This window comes from Triturus cristatus, chromosome 4_2 (genome assembly GCF_964204655.1).
Source record: "Triturus cristatus chromosome 4_2, aTriCri1.1, whole genome shotgun sequence".
NCBI lineage: Eukaryota > Metazoa > Chordata > Amphibia > Caudata > Salamandridae > Triturus > Triturus cristatus.
Genome location: NC_140586.1, coordinates 154,233,657 through 154,247,798, shown reverse-complemented (window position 1 = coordinate 154,247,798; position 14,142 = coordinate 154,233,657). Strand labels below are relative to the sequence as shown.

General features: G+C 47.1%; 1 protein-coding gene across 3 annotated transcripts in view; it reads right to left on the bottom strand.

Moving 5' to 3' along the window:
• ASIC1 (acid sensing ion channel subunit 1) overlaps positions 1-14,142 on the bottom strand; it is a 590,058-nt gene that overhangs the window by 52,075 nt on the left and 523,841 nt on the right. The gene's annotated exons all lie outside the window — the stretch shown is intronic.

The window sequence follows — 14,142 nt, the reverse complement described above, 5'->3', positions numbered from 1 at the left end:
CTCTTCCACTTGTTTCTATATTATTTTCTGTTCAGAGCTCTTTTTTCGAAGCAAGCATTTCCTTGGCTCAGCTCGGCGCCTGCTTCATGGACGTTGTGCAGCGCTTCACGGATGCCGCACCGCGCTTCCTCTGCTTTTCCCCGTGCTCAGAGTGGTTCCTTTTGTGACAAGTGTTTCCCTGGCTCTATGCTTTCTGCTCTATCTACCTTGCTCAGCGCTGTTCCTTTTGTTTTGTGTTTGTTTCTTACTAATCTCCTGGGTTGCAGGCCGCAGCACGGTCCACCGGTGTTAGTTGCCGTGGACTGTTTCAACGTCACTTAACTCCAGCTCCAAACAACACAGCCACCATTCATCGGACACTTAGAGCACCTTCTCCGCACAAACCAACCTCCATTCGGAGCATTGCCTACTTTCCCAGCCCCAGTGGCGCCCTCTACCCCCAAAAGCACTAATCTCCTCCTTTTAAGCATCACAGGGGCCCAGGATGTGATCGTGAAAAAAGATTGTGGCGACTGGGTTTCTAAACCTGTTCTAAGTGTAAATTATATGCAGTGATTAATCATTTTTTATGTAAAATCTTTTGTTGCAAACATATGGCCACCACTTTAAGTTGCCAGCAATAACACGGAAAGTTTGGTCTACCGGTTTTGGTCGCAGTGGACCATTTCAACGTCTGCTAACTCTGGCTCCAAACAGCACAGACGCCATTCATTGGGCACGTAGAGCACCTTCTCCCCACTCCCTACTAGTTCGGCATCTGAGGAGTCCTTGATAAAAGTATTTTGAAGTATTAACGCGGAAGTACTGCAAGTGGTTTTTAAAAGTCACACAAACTCCATGATTAGTTTGCTGACTCTAATACAAGTGTGTGGGTCATTGTTTTTTATATTTCAAGCAGTTTCACTGGAGTGAAAAATCATAATCCTGAGATGCAGGTGGACTGAAGCAAAATCGACTGATGTATTCCAATAAGCAGTGTAAGCGAACACACACACATACGTAAAAGAACGACTAATGAAAGGTTGAACAGTGTGAGCAAAACATGCCTATGACTGGTGGTTGTGTGACTTAGTCACTGATAAAGGTGGTAATCCCTGGTGCTTTCAGTACCAGACTGTTTGGACCAGACAGCACTGTACACAGGTCGATCCGATGGCAATTTTGCATTTCCAGTGCCCCAGCACTCCCACTCCTTGTCCAGCAACAAGGCCGACAACACTGAACTTCGGCTGTATGTGTTTCAGAAGGAAGCCCCAGCCAACAGCAGCGGGTGCAATACTTAATAATAGCTCCTTGCTGCCCGGGTCCGTATTGAAGTTCGGCCAGTTGGTAACTGACGCACATGGGTTGCCTGCGGCACCCAGCAGATTGCTGCACTCATGTACTTAACATACATTATCTATATATACAAAACTGTGGAGTGGGAAGGGTGCAGAGTTGCTCCATTCTCATCCTCAGGCCCTCTTTCTCTTGCAATTGTTAACCTGTCTTCTTGGTGTTGATAATTTGCATGTGTATAAACAGAAGCAATGTTGAAACGCATAAGGAATGCTTATATTTGCTAGTTTACGTATTACAGCAGAGCCCTCACGTTTCTCAACTCAATATGTGAGGCGCTCAACTAGACCAAGATTTTTCTTCACTTTCAGGGACTTGTTTTTCACTGTGGTCTTGTCTCATGCCACATTTCATGTTGCTCAACACTCTGTGTCCTTATTTATCTTCACACTCTAGCACCATCAGTGGCGCACTAGTACCACGGCAACATACTTACTTAAGACGCAGGGATTTGACCCAGAACCAAGACATACTTACACAATGAAGACATGAGTGGATTAGCTATTTTCTGAGCCTTGGGAAAGTCCCAGGCATATCAGCCCTAGGGGGCAAAACACGTGTTGGCTGTCTGCACTCATCGTACTGTACATAAAACGACATATTTCACCCCTACTTGAACATGGAATTACTTAACTCTAAATAAAGAAACAACTGTCAAGCAATGAATGGATGTCATCTTGACTCATTTTGAAAGGGAGGACACCCCTATTCTGGTTTGAAATACTTCATGATTGGGGTAAATAGGGTCCAAGCCCTATTGAAGCGTTCTCCCACAACAAACATTGGGTATTTTGATCAACAGAAAGAGGGTGCAGGACCCTACATATCACCTACATCAATGGTTTCCACCATGACCATTTACATTTGCTTGCTGGGTAAGCATGAGGCTGTTCGGCGGGTGGCTGCATTAGTAGAACATAGCACTATGAAAGTGAAATTCCTCATTAGCTTAGATCCACAAGCAACCAGAGAAAGCTGCACAGCGCTACGGCTGAAGGATCGCAAGATGATGGCTGTCTTCATTGTCTTCCTGGAAGTACCAACTGCAGGCATAGATATGACAAGTACAGAATATATATAGCCCCTCTGACACATACATTTCATTTGTTTTCTAACGCTGAGAAAGCCTGGTTTTACTAATCCACTCAGCTATCATCAAAAATGCAGATCTGTTCTTTGCAGCAGGCATATTCACCCTTTGTGCAACTTTATGCCGAGTCAAAACTGCCATTGGACAAAACTCAATTTCTCTCACTCTAGCAGGAACAATAATCACAAGAGCTAACATGACATTTTTATTACTGCCTGAAAGCCGGGCCGCACATGGAACTCTGCAGCAAGTGCCTTTCAATTGTAAGTTATTGCTCAACACAGTGCCCCCCCAGAGGTCAATGCACCCATCTAGGTCAGCACCCCGAGCAGACACACCAGCCACACTGCCCTAAAGCCAGCCCTGCAGACAGGGGTGTGTTGACATAGGGGTTTGACTCTGTTGTCCCCTGAGCATCGGCTGTGTGTTGTCCACCACTTCACGTCTCCCATTCCGCTCCAGCCAACTCAGGCCTGTCTTACCTATTGGCAACTCAGAGTGGCAGAGCACTGTGAGAAGTGCCTGGCAATGCCCCACTGCCATAGCTTCCAACTTTTGTCAGTACGTAGTTGAGTCAAATAAAATATGCCGAATTTGCAGGACACTGCTGCCTGTTGTCCGTCCATGTTAAAACAAGCATTTACAATGCAATAGGTCTCACAGTCACAAGCCTTTGAGCCATTGGCACTGTAAATGGCAATGCATTTATAACAAATTTAATGGCATTGTAATTTACAATGCCAACAGTCTAAAGCCTTGCAAATGCAATACCCATTGCAGAGCGCGGTGTCCGTGAAGCGGGCACCAAGCTTGTTATTAAAGTGTGGTCCCTGAAGCGCTGGAGCCCGCTCTCAGTAGTAAAGTAAAAATAATAATAATAATCATAAAACCAAGCGCGGTGTCCTAGAAGTGGGTGTCGCGCTCAGTAGTAAAGTTAAAATTAAAAATAAACATCAAACTTTAAAAAATTACATTTAAACTGAGCGTGGTGTCCCTAAAGCGGGCACCACACTCAGCATGCAAATACAACAAAGCAGTCCCCATTGTCCCTATTAGTGTCAATAAATAAAATAGTGCTTACCTACTAGATAAAGCAGACTGTGTAACGAGCCGAGTAAAAGGTCCAGTCCTTATGGGCGGTAACAAACGGCGACAATGAGGTAACCAGGAGGGACTAAAAAGCTTCATAATGAATCGGAAGCCAGCGTTTACGAAAGACAATGACGCAAGCCAAGTAAAAATATGGGAGGAGAGTGGGTGGGGCTCTCACTCCATACTCTATTACAGTATGCCTCGCTGCCGCTAGGCTCGACCTAAAAAAATGCGGCCTAACCCCGTGACCACAAAGCACATCGAAACACTTGCAAGTAAGTATCAAGTTTGCAGATCGAATTTCTGTGCTGTACATTGTAAGCTCGCAGATAAGGTCAGTGCGGCAGGAGTAAGCTTAGTATTGCATTCGAGCTCAAGGAACAAATCAACGAGTGCCTTGCTGTTATTCCACTTAGAATAAAAGGAAAAAAGTAGCTAGAAAATCAGCTTATTTTATAATTTGTTTAGAAGTTGCTTCACACTCCCAGTTCCGCGTGCCCTGCTCTACGTGCCATGTAGGGTGACCAACTGGCATTGGTGCAAATTCAGGACGGTGAGTGTAAAAATTTAGGACAAAGGGTCAAAATTCAGGACACAAATTCAGGACAGGAGGTCAAAATTCAGGACAAAACTTCAGGACAATAGGTAAGTTGTACAGACACATCAGAGGAGGTCGCGCAATAGTATATAAGTAAGCCCAGCCATATCCAAACATATTCAACCATTTGCATCATGTATCCTTCCATCTATCATTTCACTCATCCATCCTTTCACTCATCTATCCATTATCCATCCATCCACCCTTTCACCCTATCCATCTGTACACTCATCCATCCACTCTTCTACACATCCATCCATTCACTCATCCATCCAGCCATTTACCCTTTCACCCATCCAGCCATCCTTTCACTTACTCATCCATCCATCCACCAAGTCACTCACCCTTCCACCCATCCACTCTTTCAGTCATCCATCCATCCTCCCTTTCTCTCTCCATCGACCCTTTCACTTAGCCATCCGTCCTTCCATCCACCCATCCATCCATCTACTCATCCACTCATGAATCCATCCATTGACCCTATCACTCATCCATCCTTTCTCTCATCCATTTATCCTTTCACTCCTTCACTCATCTATTCATCCTTTTGTCCATCTACCCTCCCTTTCACTCACTCATCCATCCTTACATCCACCCTTTCACTCATCCGTCCATCCATTCACCCTTGCACTCATCCGTCCATCCATTCACCCTTGCACTTAACAATTCATCAATCCATCCATTTCACTCATCCATCCACCCACTCACTCACTCATCATCCACCTTTTCACTCATCCATCCACCCTTTTACCCATCCAGCTACACTTCCTCCCATACATCCAGCTATTTACCTTTTCTCTCATCCATCCTTCCACTCACTCATCAATCCATCCATCCTCTCTCATTATCCATCTATTCAATCTTTCATTCATCCATTCACCCTTTCACTAACTCATCCAGCCATCCACCCATCCCTTCACTTACTCACTCACCCACCTTTTCATATTTATTTTGAGCTGAGCCTTTTTGAGAAGAGGCCCATCAAGAACTTCACCCTCGCTGCAGGAGCCATTCCAGGACTGGGACAGAAGCCACCCAGGGCGGAGACAGGATCCACCACAGGGGGGACAGGAGCCATCACAGGCGGGGGGGGGCATGGGGGAACAGGAGCCATCACTGGGGGGGGGGCAGGAGCCATCACAGGAGGGGGAACAGGATCCACCAGGGTGGGCACAGGGGTGGGCATGCAGTATTCTAGTATCATCTTGGTCTCTTCCAGGGTGGGGTAGGGCTCCTCACCCCCTCCTGGACAAGACAACGAGAAGACAGGCTCTCTTTCCAAAATGTTAGTTTTGCCATCCCCCACTGTGATGTACAGTACTTAAAGGTGATACTCCAAGAGAACTGATTTAACTGATTGTCCTCCATACTTTGTTAATCAGTGTGGGTGCGATTGTGCCATTTCTTTATTTTATTACATTATAGACTGCATGTTTGAAGAACCGAGGTTTGCTTACAAAAGCTCTGTGAAGAGAACCACGTGCTGCCTTGGTGTAATCAGGGCCGGTTCTACAATTTTTGGGGCCCTGGGCAGAAAGGGGATGTGTGAGGCCCCTCTAAATTGCAGAGACATGAAGCATTCAGGGCTGTTTGCATCTGAATAGATGCCCCTGTTCCTGAAGCTGCGGCCCCTCCCTCTCAGTCACCTTCAAGCACCTCTTAACAGCTCATCCAGGGCTGAAGGTGTGAGGGTTGCCATCCTGCTGTGCCTCTCCAATGCTGCCAGGTATCTGAGCTTTGGTACTGCATCGGAGTCTGTTGCACCCGACCTCAACAGCATCGGAGTCAAGCAGGGAGGTGGGTGGAAGCTGTGCCAGCTTTAGGGTGGTGCGATCGGTGCCCGGTTAAAATTACGGACAAATGGTGTCCGTTAAAGAATCCTTTACGGACAACGGACACACGGCCGAAATTATGGACTGTCCGTGAAATTTACAGACGGTTGGTCACCCTAGTGCCATGTGTGCCCAACAGTGCGTGCGCAGCTCTGCGTCCAGCGGCGCGTGCCCATGGGCGAACTCTCTAGAGGCGCTCTGTCCCACTGTTCCCAGAGTACTTCAAATACTAATTAGCCGCCCTTGTGATAGTTTTCTGTTGTAGGTAAGAAATGCAGGATACTTCTAGTTGAGTTACATGTAGGTTTATTCAAGACACAGCTGAGCGCACACCTCGCCAGCTGACCAGACCATCAACTGACAAGGATAGAACACTCTGGGACAAGTTAGAACACTAATAGGTATTCTGGGAATCTTAGATGGTAAGTACACTAAAGAAGGGCTAATGACCAGTGTCAGACATATTACATGAAGAATCAATATACAACATATCTTCCTCCTTTACAGAGAAAAATAAATAAATAAATAAATCATAAAAATGAAGCTTAAAACATAGGAGAAAACAACAATAATCATTAAGAAAGATAGGTCTACGACGTCTTGAACTATTTTAGTTCGAAGGCAAAGATTGTAAAAGTGAAGTGTGAAGAGAGACACAACACTCAAACAACTAATGTAGGTTTATACAATACACAGCCGAGCGCAAACCTCGCCAGCTAACCAGACCATCAACTGACAAGGATAGAACACTCTGGGACAAGTTAGAACACTAATAGGTATTCTGGGAATCTTAGATGGTAAGTACACTAAAGAAGGGCTAATGACCAGTGTCAGACATATTACATGAAGAATCAATATACAACATTTTCAAAAGCCCCTCACGCTAATACATTAAAGTAACTGGATGTAATCGCACATGTGGACTTTGATGCTGCAGTTTTGTTGCGTCATTTTACATAAATGTAAGTCTACTTCTCTTAACCTTTCGATGTTCTCTACGGTCAGGACCACTCGCAGTAGCACAGGATCATGAGAGGTGCACTGGGGCAAGAACTGTGAACAGGAGGCAAAGAAAGAAAGTAAGGAAGGCGAGAGAAACGACTGAGAAAAGCGTTCAGAGGGAGGAGGAAGACGCACTCGTTTGGGCGAGATGGGAGGAGAAAGAAAAAGTGATGTGGAAGGAGGGAGGAGAATGAGAGACATATGCAGCATTGTGAGAGGCAAGGAGAGGAAGATTAAGATTGGAGGAAGTGCGTGGGGGGTGCGACAAAGTTAAACGTGCTGCATCATTTATTCACAACACTGATATTTTCTTAAAGGAGCTGACAACAATTCCCTATCTGTCAATTTATTTTCCTGGGAATTCACATAAAGCCTGTGGTTAATTTGTAAACAAATAAGTACCTGGGCTCTCCTCAGGAGGCAGCTTGCACCGCCCAGTTCTCCTGTTACCCCCACCTAAAACAAAACAAAACAGAACCAACTACTAACCATAAAGTGGGGAGAGGATGTGGCGAAATGCCCAGAGCTGCCGACTTTGGAGCTGAGGAACCAGGTTTGAGTCTTGGCATCAGTTCAACATCCTGTGGTTCTGGGCAAATCACTTAATCACCCTGTAAATGAATATGTCCTTAACTGGTGCTTATGAAAAGCGCCGGTGTTGATTATTAAGTGCTGGTGCTAACCACCGGCTCAAATTAAGCGCTGCATAGGCACCTTTACTGTGACTTCCTCCATGCATCAACAGATTTACTGGAGTCTTATATATAGCACCTTTATACTGACCTACAGATGTAGCACTATTAAAGCAAATTGCTTTTTAAGTTTTCAACCTGCAGGTAGATTCTGGCACATTCTACTTCTTGAATTTGGTCTAATTTCTTGTCACTCTTTCTTCCTTTCTATCTCTTCAAATGACTTTTTCTCTTTCTCAGGGTTTATCTGCTCATCGCTCCCTTGTACTACTCTGTCAAATTCAAGCACACCAAACTGGTTCATAGATCTTACTTTCTTTTGTCAACAGATGTCAGAAGCTAGAAGGATTCACCAACATCGTAAGTCAATGCACAGAGACTACTACTCCAGAAGCAGTGTCCTGAAAAAAATCCCTATTAATTGTAAAAATGAAGAGCCACAACACTGGTCCTTGACGGTTATTGTTTACATGCATGATGGGAATAGGGGCTTGGTAACTCTCAGCTGGCTCATGCTATACTTAGAACAAGAAAGGGAACTACAAACCCCAGAATGCAAAGCATTTCCAGTTAAAATCTAGAACTGTTTGAAAGTGTCAGACATTCCTTAGAGTTTCCTGTCACATTTAGATCAGGGCTGGTTTTCCATTTGAAACAAGAAGTTGCTGTTTTTTTTAAATACACTAGACCAGTCAGTAAAACATTTTTTTTTAATTTGTTTTCCTTTTTATGTTTTTTTTTCTTGGAGGTTAATCAGGAAATTGGTGGAGAGGGCAGGGATTTATTTTCCCAAGCAAAAACGTTTAATTCAAATTGCTGATGGGCAACTGCAGGAAAGTAGGATCTGCTTTTATGGTTACCACCACTTTTTGCCAGTGTTATGCTGTTTCTGACTAGTCTGACTGGATCCTGCTAATCAGGGCCCCAGTCTCTGTGCTTTCTCCCCTAAATTGGTATGGGCAGTACTTAGGTACATCCTAGATAGGACACTGGTGTATCCTTATCGGTCCCTAGTATATGGTACTGAAGTACTAAGGGCATAGGTACATCAGGGGACACACATGGGCTGAAACAGGTATTATGCCACACATGAGGGACCACTCAAACTGTAGCTACATACCTGCCATTGTAGCCTGTGTAAGCTGGTGCTAGCACCACTTAAGAAAGATATAGGTTTCTCTATTTCTAAGGTCACTGCATTTAAATCCTATTAGTCACCCCTAAAGCAGGCTTTCAATCCTGAAGGCAGGGTGCTCGTTTTTAAGTGTTAGGGTGTACCTGCATGAGCAGGACACCCCTACAGCCTTCGGAGTCCATTCTTCCGGGCTGTAAGTGCATTAGCCATTACAATACATAGAGTGGCCATGCGTCATTACACGATGACCATCTCTAAACTGGCTGTAACTAACCCTATCATGTTTGGTATCAAACATGTTGGATGATTCCATGCACCGTAAAGCTCCTCCGGGAGGTCCTCAGTGCTCCCGGTACCAGTCTTCTAGACCTGGACAGCACAACATGGCTGCTGCCGACCGGAGACACGATTCTGCCCTCCTGCTGCTGAGCCGAGCTTGAGCAGGGGTAAGCTAGGTATCCTGTCAAAAGGGAGGAGACAGGGTTTAGTGAATTGGGGCCGGGTGGGAGCACTTGCCAGCACCACTCAGTCTGCTTGAGGGACACACTTGGTGCCCTCCTTGCATAGTTCAGTTCAAACCAGCTCAGGGAGCCGTTGGATCCCACTCTGGCGCAAAACTGGACAAAGGACATTGGAGTATCATCCCCACTGTCCGACTCCTCCCCTGGGAGGTAAGCCTGAATCACTGCAGCCCTTTCCTTAGGGTACTTAAGGGTGTACCTGAGGGTGGGTCCCTAGATTAGTCGTGGGACAAGATTCATTTCTAAACACCACGTCTTCTTCGACCGTCTTAGCACTCTGGACTTCACTGAACTTTGCTCTGGGCATCAAGGCTGCAACTGAGAAGACTCCTGCTGCTCCTGATCTTGTCGCCCTGCTCGTCTGCTGCAGCGTCCATACCTGTGCTCCATACAGGAACCTTCTGAGGCCTGTGGGCATCCAAGACACCTGAAGGAATCTCCCTTGAAATGAAGTAGTCACTTCCCTGCATCTGCAGGCACCACAACTAAGCTGCCCGGTCTTCTGATCCTGGGCTCCCATGGACTCCGATAGGCTCAGTAACACAGGTGGTGATTCTTCACATCCTTCGAAGCCTTCCATGTCCTCTCACCAAGTTTGAGGCCAGTATCCCTCGTCGGAGCCGCAGGAACTGAACCTCTGTGCACTTGCAAAGGCTTCTTGGCTTCCTTCCACCAAGATCTCCAGGCTGTAAGTAGCTTTCACCTCAAGCATCTCCTGTGACGAAGATCTTTGTCCTCACCACATCACTTGTATCGTGGGCCTGCATCTTTGGTGAGCTGCTCAAGGTCCTCTTGCGACTCCTGTGCCTCTGGCCTGTGGGTTCCCCTGAGGGTCTCCTTTGATTTCTGTGGCCTCCCCTGATTGCTCGGGCCTGTCCTGACTCCCCTGCTTGTGGTGAGTCACCTAGACCTTGCTGGTCCCGACACTGTACCTTCTTCACTTTCGACGTTGGTTGCAGTTGCTATGGCTTGTTGGTGCTTCCGACAAACACCAACCCCTCAGCTCTCGACATGCGGCGTGGAACAGCTCGTGCATGACTCCTGGTCTTCCACAGCGTTGTCTGGTCCACACAGCTGCAGTTTCAAGGTCACAGTCAGCTCTCCTGCAACACTCGACTTCGGTGGGCTTTCGTCTTCCGGGCCTCCTGTTTACTTCCAAGTGGCATAGACTCTGTCCCCTCTGCTTGCAGGCACTTCTCGACTTGAATCCACCTTTGGGTTCCACCAAACACTTTCAATTTCTCCAGCAGCGGCATCTTCCAGAAGTCCTCCATTGAGTTCGACTTCGGTTTCTGACACCACTTCACACTTATGCACCCGGCTTCCCTGGTGTAGGTATCCTGGTTCCTAGGGTATAAACGGGTAGGGTGGCTTTCCAACCTTCTTTCCTCCACTGGGTTTCTTCGCGGTCCTCTGGAAAGGGTCATTCTTCTTTAAAATTGCAACCGCAACTTACCAGTTGACTTGCATTGACCCCACTCTTCACACGGCCTCCGTGGGGCTCCTGGTTACTTACCTTGGGTGGTTCCTTGGGTCTCTGGCACTTCTATGTCTTTTGGATGTAGTCTTGACTCAAGTCTTGGTTCGCATACCACTATTTTAGTTTAGTTTATGGTTTTCTCTCCCCTTGGTGGCCACTGTGTATTACGTGCTACTTACCTTTTTCTATTGAAAAGTATTGTGTGCATTGTGTATATCTCCGGCTAGGAGATATCTGTATGTGTTAGTGAGTGTCTTATAATAAATACATATTTTTATAAATACAGTGTGTGGTTCTTTTTCACTTAATCTATACTATAGGATTGCATTCTGGTAAAACAAGCTGCTTTACCCTCCTTCTGAACTAAGCCTGGAGGCTGCTCTCCACAGCTACCACTTAGAGAGCGTTCTAAGGTGTCTAAGACCACTAAAATCATCATAAGGGTTGTCTGGATTGGTGCAAGGTGCCCACTTAAGTGTACAGCACATACCGAGCCAGCTTCTCACAGCGAGGATTTCCAGTCACTTTTAAAAAATGGGCATGCTAAAAACCTGTACTGCACAGAACACTGTGTCCCATTCCCCCGCCTCTTAGGCTTTACAGCCACTTCTATAATTTTGCTGTGTAAGGTCTAAGGAAACAACCTGCAGCCACACGCCTCATAAAGTTTTTTTATTATTATTGGAGCACTTTACAATAGCGCCAGCTGCATTACGCAAACTCACATTCCTTTTTTTTCAATCGCTTGGTGAAAGGTTGCACAGAAGACTCCAAGACTCGAACCTAGCTCCCTATTATCAAAACCGGCAGCTCTTGTCATAATGCCTCATGCTGTCACAGAAGATCGGTGTGTCCTGGGGACAAGAGCTGCTGCTCATGCTCTCTTGTACTACTGTAGCCTTCCATCGTGTTTGAGAGGCATGCATGAACCAGTACACAGGGAATGCCGAAAGAGTTGCCGTACGGGTTGATATGTGCAGCACCACCTGCACCAAATCCAGCCCTCTATGAGTACCGGTATTCTTGTCCGAGGAGAAGTTTCGGTACTGAAGGTGAGAAAATTAAAAAGTGCCGGTGCTCGGTACCGGTGGGCACCGGCCCATTTAAAGCATTGACTGTGAGAAGCTGGCCTGGTATATGATGTCCACTAGTGTAAGTGGGCACCTTGCACCAGTCCAGACAACCCTTATGGTGATTTAAGAGGTCTTAGACAATCTTAGAAAGCTCTCTAAGTGGTAGCTGTGGAGAGCAGCTTTCTGGCTCAGTCCAGAAGGAGTGTAAAGCAGCTTGTTTTACCAGAATGCAATCTTATAGTATAGATTAAGTGAAAAAGAACCACACAAAGTATTTATAACAATATGTATTTATTATATAATACTCTCTAACACATACCCGGAGATATGCACAATGTACACAATACTTTGCAAAGAAACACAGTAAATAGCTTGTAATGCACAGTGGACCCCAGGGGGGACCAAACCATATAGTAAGAAAGTGGTATAAGAACCATGACTCTGGTCAAGACAAGGTCGAGAGGACGTAAAAATGCTGGGGACCCAAGGAACCGGCCAAGGTGAATAGATGGGGACCCCATGGATAGTGTGTGCAGTGTGGGAACACGACCAAGTGCTCCGTACAACTCTATGTGTAAGTCGCGGCTGGTCTTTTAAAGATTAAGGACCCTTCCCAGTGGACCCTGAAGAAACCCCATGGAAGACAGCAGGTTGGAGAGCCACCCCATCCGTGGATACCCTAGTACCCCTGTTACCTACACCAGGAAAGCCGGGTGCATACGTGTGAAGTGGTGTCGGAAATAGCCGTCGAACCCAATGGAGGACTTCAGAAAAGTGCCGATGCTGAAGAAGGAGAAAGTGTCCGGTGGTATCCGAAGGTGGATTCTAGATGAGAGGTACTTGCAAGCAGAGGGGACACAGTCTATGTCAAACAGGAGTGACCAGGAGACTTGAAAGAAGAATGTCGTGACTTTGACTCTGCAGCTGTGAGGAACAGGTGACGCTGAGTAATTCCAGGAGCAGTGCACAAGCTGTCCCACGAAGGATGTCGAGTGCTGAGGGGTCGGTGTCCGGCAGGAGCACCAACAAGCCTTGTCAAATGCAACCAATACAGGAGCTGAAGAAGGAGCAACGTTGGGACCAGCAAGGTCCAGGGCACGCCCGAGCAATCAGGGGAGCCCAAAAGAAAGAAAGGTTACCCTCAAATGGACCCACAGACCGGAGGCACCGGAGTCACGAGAGGACCTCAAGCAGCTCACCAAAAGATGCAGGCTACGATGCACACGATGCGGTGTGGCTGAAGATTCTGGTCACTGGAGTTGCTTGAGGTTGGGGCTACTTGGAGCCCGAAGATCTTCTTGGAAGGAGGCCAACAAGCCTTTGCAACTGTAAGTTGACGCGGTGCACAGGGGTTCAGTTATTGCAACCCCCACGAGGGATACTGGCCTCAAACATGGTGAGAGGGCCAGGCAGTCCTCTGGAGCTGTGGAAAACTACCACCTGTGTTGAAGAACCTTACGGAGTCCTGAGGAGCTCAGGATCAGCAGACAGTTTAACTTAGATGTGATGCCTGCGAATGCAGGGGAGTGACTCCTGCGTCATTTAAAAGGTGGCGCCTCCTGAGAGCTGCCCTCTGCAGGAGGTAAAGGGGGTCCCATGGATCCCCCAGACATCCCCTTGCAGGCGGATGCAGTCACTGACTGCACCCACCTGCAAAGGGATCTCTATTACTCTGTAAAAGTGCAGGCGGGTGCCGCCTGCACTGTGAAAACACATGTATCTGCTGCCCTGGGGGCAGTGCGAGTTGCTGCTGCCCTGGGTGCAGCGCATACATCATAATAGGGTGCAATGTGATTGTTTGCGCCCGGCGCACCTTTTAAAAGGTGATCCGGGTGGAAACAATCACAATGCATAATACGGCCCCAGTTGTCTTTGATGCCCACAGGCCTCGGAAGGTTCCTATATGGTGCACAGGCACAGACGATGCAGGAGACTGGAAGGGAGACGAAGTCAAGCCCAAACGAATTCCAGAGTGCCCAAACGGTAGAAGTAGAAGTGGTGTCCGATCTGAATCTTGTCCCACGATGAATCTAGGGACCCGCCCACAGGTAAATCCTTATGTACCCTTAGGTAAGGGTTGGGATGAATAAGGGGACCCTCCCAGAGGAGGGTCTGGACAGGGGGGAGGTTACTCCCATGTCCTTTGTCCAGGTTCACACCAGAGCAGAAGCCAACGGCTCCCACGACTGGTTTGAACTGGACCATGCACAGGGACACCAATTGTGCCCCTCATGCAGACTTAGTGGTGCTGGCAAGCGCACCCACACGGTCTCAATACCCGAAATCCTG